The following is a 9196-nucleotide window of genomic DNA, read 5'->3' on the forward strand; positions in this document are numbered from 1 at the left end:
TTGATCAAAGACCCACTGCTCAAAGTTAACAAGTGAGAGAAATGGGTGTGGCAGTAAAATTCCCGTTCTCTGAGCTGGATATTCAGCAAAAAAAGGCAATCCTACGTGACGACTTCAATTTTGAATTAGGGAAACAGCCTGGGCCTATAATAAGGCCCAGGTTATGAAATCTAGAAATTAAAGCTATCTGGTTATCTGACATTCTTTACTTATGACTTTACTACAAGTACCACCAATGCATTATCACATTAAAGGAATAATGTCATCCTTCGTGATCTGATAACAGTTATGACAGCCATTTATTCAATGTTTTTCTAGTGATGAAACAAATTTACAACAGTTCATTAACACCTTTTTTAAATATATATTTTTTATTTTATATTTGAGAGAGAGAGAGAGAGACAGAACGAGCAGGAAAGAGGCAGAGAGATGGAGACAGAATCTGAAGCAGGCTCCAGTCTCTGAGCTGTCAGCACAGAGCCTGACTTGGGGCTTGAACTCACAAGCAGTGAGGTCATGACCCAAGCCAAACACCTTTTGATTACACTATTTATGGTACTGAGAGCACACATTTATAAGAGCTGAGAACAGAAAACTGCAAAATTTGGCAATAGAACAGCTTTAAGAATGACAAACCATTACTCAGGCTTCATGAGTTCTACACCCAGGGCGACAGAGTACAAATTTAACATTGTTCTGGCTATGGAGAAAAAATTTAAGAAAAAATTCCAGAAAATTCTGAGAGAAAAAAGTTTCCTTTGGGGCTGATGAAACTTTAAAACATAATTAATTGCCGCAGGAAAGCTTTGCAAAGTGGCCACGGGAGTTTTGTTTTCTACTTGTAATTTTGCCATGCATGTTTAACATGCATAAAATCCTTGAGAATTTGGTAGTTATTTTAGCTCAACCTCCCTTCTGTGCCAAATGTCTATATATAATCTTAAAGTCCTAGATGAAAAGATCTACCTACTATGATTACTCCCGCTGGAAGTAATCTATACCAATTACTCCCAACTTGTATAAAATTTGTTTGTACCACTCCTCAACAGATCATAGGCTACTCTAAGCTGTCTCCTTAGCTCCCCTGTAGATACTATATTTTAATTTTATTTTTTTGATGTTTTATGTATTTTTAAGAGAGAGACAGAGTGTAGGTGGAGGAGGAGCAGAGAGGGAGGGAGACACAGAATCTGAAGCAGGCTCCAGGCTCTGAGCTGTCAGCACAGAGCCCGACGCGGGGCTCAAACCCACGAACCATGAGATCATGACCTGAGCCGAAGTCAGACGCTTAACTGATTAAGCTACCCAGGCGCTCCTAAATATTACATGTTTAAAAGGCAGGACTCTCAGCTAATAGAAACTGATATCTTTTTTTTTTAATTTTTTTTAACGTTTATTTATTTTTGAGACAGAGAGAGACAGAGCATGAACAGGGGAAGGTCAGAGAGAGAGGGAGACACAGAATCCGAAACAGGCTCCAGGCTCCGAGCCATCAGCACAGAGCCTGACGCGGGGCTTGAACTCAGGAACCGCGAGATCATGACCTGAGCCGAAGTCGGACGCTTAACCAACTGAGCCACCCACGCGCCCCGAAACTGATATCTTTCTATGTCCCTAATACAGTGTCTTGCACTTTTTATATACCAATACATTTTACTGGATTAGCTGGACAGTACTTGGCAGAAAAGCAGTTCCTGCCTGCTCCCAACCCCCAATTCCCCTTACCGGATCTGGCCATCAGAAAAGCGCCTTTCAGCTGTTTTAACTCTAATAAATTACACCATCAACAACACCCATATTTAAGAATTCACAGAGGATCTAGGATGTTATGGCCTAGCATCTCCAGTGTCTAGGCCTGGCTACACCTCAGTCTTTCCAACACCCCTGCCACACCCATGTTTTAGAAATTTGATGTTAATATCAACATACTGATCAATTACTGATACCGGTGCAATGTAAATAAAATGCCACCAGTAAGTATCTTGACACATCACCAGGTGAATGGAAGCAAACAATTATATTGAGAGTGACGAACTGATTTCACAGCTGAAACCCAGTACCATCCACTCAGGCATACCCAATTCATCTTTATGGGTTCATGGGCCTCCTGGCTATAATCCTCAAAAAAAAAATCCTATTGGACATCCCTAAATCACTGTAAAACTCAGATAAGGCCTAGGCAACCTATCCTCTACACACAATTACAACTTACAGGTTTGTACTGTAAATGTGTACTATACTACTTAAATTCTTCAGTGATGGCCATCGTTTGTTACTTGGTTAACTAAATTTACTGAATGAGGTCAGACATGCATTTGTGTTGTGTCTTCCACTCCAGGGCAAAAAAATTTTATCAGAGATTATACGTTCTCTACTTCCCAGTTATAAAACCGTATTAGAAGCAACCTTATTGCCAATTCATTAACGTTGACTTTATGGTCCCTGCCGCCAGGAAGTGAATGCAATTCAACTCCCAGAGACATTATTTTGGGAATTTATACGCTCAGTAATTGAGATCAAGGGCCCTAAAATTTTAGCAAGAGACCCAGGAAACTTTTGCCTTGATGCAAAAGCTGCTCTCAAAACTATCGACCACCAACTATGCTCTTAATCAGGGCAGCTACAGGGCATTAAGTTTACTTCTGAACATAATATGCCAAAAAACAGAACTAGGGTCTGCACCTAGAAGCAACAAAACAAGGTAAAGGCTACAATTCCCTAATAAAGGTTTAAAAACTCTTTTCTGTCGCTGACAGAACGATGCAGCCAAACATGAAGGCTAGAAATAGTCAGCTTTTCTTTAAAATTACACAAAGTTTTATTTTAAATCACAAAATGTCTTCCCGCTCTCTCCCCGCTCCCCCCGCCCCGTTTCTACACCCTCAAAGTCGGTGAACACGACTTTCTTGGCAGACGCACTCGGGATGTGGCCTTGGGGCTGAGCTGGAGGACACAGGTAGGTAGGCCGGTTAGTGGGAGGTGGCAGAGAACTGTTACAATAATACTACTCCACTGCCCTCCGACCTTCAGTTGGCAAACAAGAGTGACCCTCTAGTCCGAGGGACTCGTTGAGAGACGGGACCCAAGGACGGCGGACGTGGCAAGCCAGGCACAAAACAGTACCCCACACAACGCAAAGCCGGGAGCCGGAGTTCGCCGAGACCCAGGCCCCTTCCCAGAGCGCGCGGGAGGGCGAGCGGCGGCCTTCGATTCAGACTGCGCGCTGAGGGCTCGGGGGTCGTGAGCAGGCTCAAGGCCCGTAACCCCGCGCTAGCAGAAACAGGGGCCCCGAACGAAGGGGACCCATGCCGCGTCGAGAGCGAGGACCGATAGAAACCGAAATAGCACGATGGTGCGAAAGGACCGAGGACCACGACACCTACCTTTCCTCGTAGCGCCCCCAGCCCAGGCTGCCACGGCCGCCTCTCACCCACGGGCTCAGCTCACGCGCGCAAGCACCGCCCAACCGGAAGCGATTCCGCGCCCCGCCCCCATCCGCCTCGCCGGCGGCCTCCTGACCAATCATCAACGAGCCCGCCGCTGTCGCACAGCTTCCCCGGACACCCATTGGTCCTACAGTCTCGTAGCCGGGATTGGCTGGAAAGCGCCACGTCCCCGCGAGCGCGCCGAGTGCGTGGACCGGATTCCCGCCCGACGCTGGTCCCCGGCGGTGTGGGGTGATGAGCCCCAGCCCCCGAATCCGGGCGGCTTGTGGGCGCGGCTGTCTGGCAGCCACGTCCCAGTTCACAGCGCATGACTCGGCTTCCATAGGGCTTCTTGGATTACTCTGCTAGTTATCTCCTTGCCCACTAGCACGTAGGACCGAATTAATTCGCCTGCCATCAGTCCCCAGATGTATTGAACAATACCAATTTCTTTCCTACTGCTCTGATCGGGTGGCCTACGAGAGGGTCTTCAGTCGTTGGCTCCAGTGTATCTTTCTGCTTTATCTCACTACTCCCTCTCACAGATTTTGTGCTCTGTCCACCATTATCTCGGTGTTACCTAACAGCTGGCTGGCCCTTTCACATCTTTTTGGTGTTCTGCCTTCAAGTGACCTTCTCCGCCTGGACGAAGTGCGTTTTCCTGATTCTGTGCGTTATGAATGTCAGTAGAAGTCCCGGTTAGCTTTTTAGAAGTCTTTCCTGACCCCACCAGACATAATAATCCTTTATTTGCCTTCCTAACACTTTGTATCTTCAATACACTTTGCCAAATTTTGCTATAAAAAGGTGCTTATCCCTATGTCCTCCTCTAGGCTAAGCTCCAGGGCAGAGACAGGACTTCCTCATCTTTTTATCTACAGCTCTGACCTTGCTGCCCAGTTCAGAGTAAATGGTGAATAATGTTAAGTAAACTGAATGGGCGGAACCCATAGTATTTCCCTGATTTAAGAGGAATATAGGAAAATGTTCACTTACTCACTTTCATGTCATGAAATTCAAAGAAGCATTAAATGAGGGCCACTACGTTTGCAAAACAAATGGAACATAAACGTATGTTCTTAGCAAACCCTCTATAATTTAAAAGCCAATGGAAACGCATAGTATGCTGATAAGAGAGTTAAATACAAAACAAGTTAATATACTTTTCAGTGCCGAGGTGAGAGGCTGACTGAATGGGAATTCAGACACAGGAGTGGCAGTGACCCTTGGTGGTAGCCCGAGAGGTCTTCCTAAGAAGGTGTGACTCAGGCTGGACTAAGGAATTTTTTATTTGTTATTTTTTTGGACTAAGGAATTCTTGAATGCAAATACTCAGCAACAGCAGTAACAGGAACAAGGGCAAGTGGGGAACCGAGGAGCAGGTAAATTTTCATGCCAGGTTGGGGATGAGAGGTGTAAAAAAGGTGGGGGAAGGGCATGAAGACGAGGAGAGAGCACAGATATAAGTTTCTCAAAGTAATGCAAAGTCTTAATCTGAGGAGCCTGAGCTGAAGGCAGTAGGAATTGTCGGTCTTCTGAAGGTTTCTAAGCTTGCACCTGTGTGGGAGGTAGGCGATTGAAAGTGGTTCTTTCTAGGAGGAATATCTCCTAATTGGGATTAACTACAGAACGGACTGCATCAGGAAGTAATTTAAAAACTTTAAAAAGTGACTCCTTGGAGTCAGGTGCTGGTAAACCCACAATGGATAGGACATGGCCCCTGCCCTCACGGAACTGCAGACCAGTGGGAGAGCCCATCTCGGAAGTGTTCTAGAGGAAGGTGGGTAAGGTAATGGGACTCTGCCGGGGATGGGGCCCTGCAACCCTGAGATCCCCGTGGGTAAGGGCTTTGCGTAGGCAGAGCAAGGAAAGTAGAAAAGAACTCTTACATACGAGAAAAGTTCTTAAAGTGGAAATAACAAGTCCTGGACCCAGTGACTGCTGAGATGACAGAAATGAAGAAGCACCCAGAAATGTAAAGTTTCAGTCATAGGAAACAGGGAGAAGGAGCTAGGTAGGTGGAAGAGAAATGAGTTGAGCTCAAGACATGGGAAATCTAAGACGATGGCAGAACGCCTAAAAAGAGAGAGCCGATAGGCTGGAGGAGATCCTTAGAAGGGTCATTGGCCAGGAGGCAGCTGAGGGAGCCATGAGAACAAGTGAGCTTTCCGAGGAGAAGAACGCACATCGAGCTTCGAGGGAGCCCCAGAGTTAGAAAGTAGGTGGAGGAGGAAGAGGACGCAAGGGGTGACGCACACAAGACATGTCACCTTACCTGCACCCAAAGCCCATTAGCCCTGGATTCTGTCTCTGAGAGAAGCACTGAGGGAATGTTTACGGCAGGTGTGATGTCAACCTCAAAAGGCTGATGTTCTTGAGGCATTCCCCGTTCTGCCCACATGGTGCCACTAAGCATTTACTCCACAAATAAATGTATTGTTTCCTGTGTGCCAGACGCTGTTCTAGGCACTGGGAGACAGCAACAGACAAAATAGACCAAACTCTCTTACGGTGCTTGTGTTCCGGTATGTAGCTAATAATCCAGGTAAAAAAGCAAAATATATAGAGTGGGAGGTAGTGATAGGTACCAAGGAAGAAAATAAGGCAGGAAAGGAGAGAAGAGAGTGCTGGGACTATCCAGAGTGGTGTTGTAATCTTAGAAACAGTGGCCAGGGAAGGCTCATAAAGAGAGGGACATGTAAGTGAACATCCGAAGGTGGTGGAGGAACATTCCAGGAAAAGGGAACAAGAGTAAAAGGCCCTGACCTGAAGCATGCTTGGAGTGTTTGAGAAGCAGCCAGGAGCCAGTTTGGCTGGACTGTGGTAATTAAGGAGAGTGGAGAAAATGAGGTCGGAGAGGAGGTAACAGGAGAGACGGCGGTGAGGAGGAGAGGGACACCATGTAGAGCCTTTAGGCTATTGGAAGGACTTTCCCTTTTCCTGTGGCTGAACTGGCTATTTACCAGACTCTTTCCTCTTCCTTCTGTGGACACAGCTAGGCTGCAGTGTGCACAGGTCACTCAGGTCTGGCCAAAGGCAAAGTAGCAGGTATGATGTCTACTTTTTAGTCCTTGCCGTACAAACCTGCCGCATGCCATTCTCCAAGTTCTTTCTCTTTCTGTGGCAACCCTAGAAGCCGTGTATTGCAGATGGGCTGTCGCAAGATGGAAGGAGCCCAGGTTCTTGTTAAACAATCGCTCACGGAGGGCGCCTGGGTGGCTCGGTTGGTTAAGCATCTGACTCATGGTTTTGGCTCCGGTCATGATCTCACCGGTCATGGGTTCGGGCCCCGCATTGGGCTCTGCGCTGACAGTGCATAGCACTGGGATTCTCTCTCTCCCTCTTTCTCTGCCCCTCCCCCACTCATGCTTGCTCGCGTGTTCTCTATCTCAAAATAAACTTAAAAAAAAACCCTGCTTACTGAACAGGGACACCATTTGGGGGCTTTTTCTGAGAAATAAACTTCTATTGGCTATTTTATGCCACTGACATATTAGAATTTATCTCTTACAGAGCTAGCGTTTCCTTAACTGATGCAGATGGGAAGACATTGGAAGGTTTTGCAGAAAAATGACGTGATCTAAGAGTTTCACGAGGCTACATTTGGCTGAAGAGGGTGAGATTAGAAACAAGCCACCGTGATCTGGACTAGAGATACAAACTTGGGAGTCATTGGTTTATGTGTGATATGCAACCACAGATTTTGCTTTGGAGATGGTATAAGGGTGTTGATGAGAACGAATCAGCAAAGGAAACTGAGAAGTAAAGTCAGTGAAGGAAGAAAGCCAAGAGAATACAGTGTTCTAGAAGCCAAGTGAAGAAAGCATTTCAAAGAGAAAGGAGTAGTTACATATGTCACATGCTGGTAACAGTAACATGAGGACAGATTAGCCACTGACTTGAGCAATAGGGGGGCAGGTTTGGTGGGGAAGTGGGTTCAAAAACCTACTAGAGGGATTCAGGACAGAATAGGAAGCAAGAAATTGGAGACCCTTTCAAGGAGTTTGCTTTAGAGGGGTAGAGAAAATTGGAGCAAAGGGGGAGAGGGACCGAGAGAGCTTTTGTTTTATTTTCTTCTACAAGCAATACCAGTTTATTGCTGTTGGGAAGGATCTAGGAGCAAGGATAAAACTGATGTAAGAAAAAGGGAGAATTGCTGGAGGAGTGTCCTTGGGTAGAAGAGATGGGATAGGATCTAGTACTGAAGGGGAAGAGTTGAACTTTGCTTAGAACTCAGACAGTTCTTCCATAGTAACAAGGAAAGAAACTAGATCTATGGGTCTGGTGCCTGGTAAGTGGTGGACATGGTAATGAGAGCTTGGAGTTCTCTTTCAGTTGCTAGCTACTATGTTCTCGGTGAAAAAGGAAGCTGAGGGGTGCCTGGGTACCTGAATCGGTTAAGCGTCCGACTTGGGCTCAGATCATGATCTCACGGTTCATGAGTTTGAGCCCCACATCGGGCTCTCTGCTGTGAGCACATGGGTCCTCTGTCTGCCTTTCTCTCTGCCCCCCACCCCCTCTGGTTTTCGCTCTCTCTCAAAATAAATAAATAAGCTTAAAAAAAAAAAAAAAAAGGAGGGGCACCTGGGTGGCTCAGTCGTTAGGCGTCTGACTTCAGCTCAGGTCATAATCTCATAGTCTGTGGGTTCAAGCCCCCACTCAGGGCTCTGCACTGACAGCTCAGAGCCTGGAGCTGAGATTCTGCATCTCCCTCTCTCTCTGCCCCTCCCCTGCTTGTGCTCTGTCTCTCTCCCTCTCAAAAATAAATGAACATAAAACATTTTTTTTAATAAAACAATAAATAAAAAGGAAGCTGGGTCATCCGAAGGCACTGGGGGTGTGTGTGTGAGGCAAGAGGTATGAAGTAGCCATTCAGCAGTCACAACAGATCAGGGACGCGTAGTATGATCTCTGGGCGACATTAAGGACCCTCCTGAGACTTGAGATGACGACTTGGAGGTAAGACTGGTGGGTATGTCCCACGTTTTCTCCAAGCAAGTTTTGCAGCATGATGGGAGCATGGAGTTGGCAGAACTGGACTTAGCCAAGTGAATAAAATAAAGTGGAAGAGACACAAGGTGTGGAGGGTGCACGCTGAATATGGAATATGGAATCTAGGCTGGAGGGGAGGGAAATGAGGACACGAGGAGGGTGAGGAACCGTGGAAACCCAGAAGGAGCAGAAGATTGTGGTGGGTGGAAGGATTATTGGACTCAGGGAAAGAGGGGAGGCAGTGGAGGTGGAGAGTGGGAGTAATGGGGGAGGGGTGCAGTTATTAATGACAGACTCCAGGAGAGAATCATGGGAGTCAGTGGCTGATGAGGGTAGTGGGCAGGATTACTGGGCGGCAGCTCAAGGAACAGTGACCAGGGCGTGGGGGGAATCATCTAGGTGGATATTGAAATCACCAAGAATTAGGACAAAACAATTGGAAAGAGCAGTGGTGATCCAGGAACTGACTTTTTAGCCCTCCGACCATTTCAATCTGAAAATTACTCCAGTGAAGGAAAAGACCTTCCTAGAATATCTTAAAACAAAGCAAGACACCTGAAAAAAGTTTTCCACTTGGAAGTCTGGGCAGCTTTTTGGAAACGCTCATAGCCTGTTTTTTACTGAATATGAAATATTGTACCTTTTAAACAAAGAGGCCAGTCCATCGGCCAGCTGACAGACACTCCTTTGTGTCTCCCTTGACCTATGATTTGTGAACCTCTGACTTTACCTTTGCTTTGACCCTGGAACCTCTGACTTCCCCATGCTTTGAGGCTGTA

At 46.5% G+C, this 9196-nt stretch overlaps 1 protein-coding gene across 2 annotated transcripts in view; it reads right to left on the reverse strand.

Annotated features, from left to right (window-relative positions):
- CALU (calumenin) overlaps nt 1-3499 on the reverse strand; it is a 31025-nt gene extending 27526 nt beyond the window's left edge. For both annotated transcript variants that reach the window (XM_058724366.1, XM_058724365.1), the window contains exon 1: nt 3384-3499. The gene's annotated coding sequence lies outside the window, so the exon portion shown is untranslated. The remainder of the gene's footprint in view (nt 1-3383) is intronic.
- Nucleotides 3500-9196: the final 5697 nt, after the last annotated feature.

The sequence above is a fragment of the Neofelis nebulosa genome, chromosome 4 (assembly GCF_028018385.1).
Source record: "Neofelis nebulosa isolate mNeoNeb1 chromosome 4, mNeoNeb1.pri, whole genome shotgun sequence".
Lineage (NCBI taxonomy): Eukaryota > Metazoa > Chordata > Mammalia > Carnivora > Felidae > Neofelis > Neofelis nebulosa.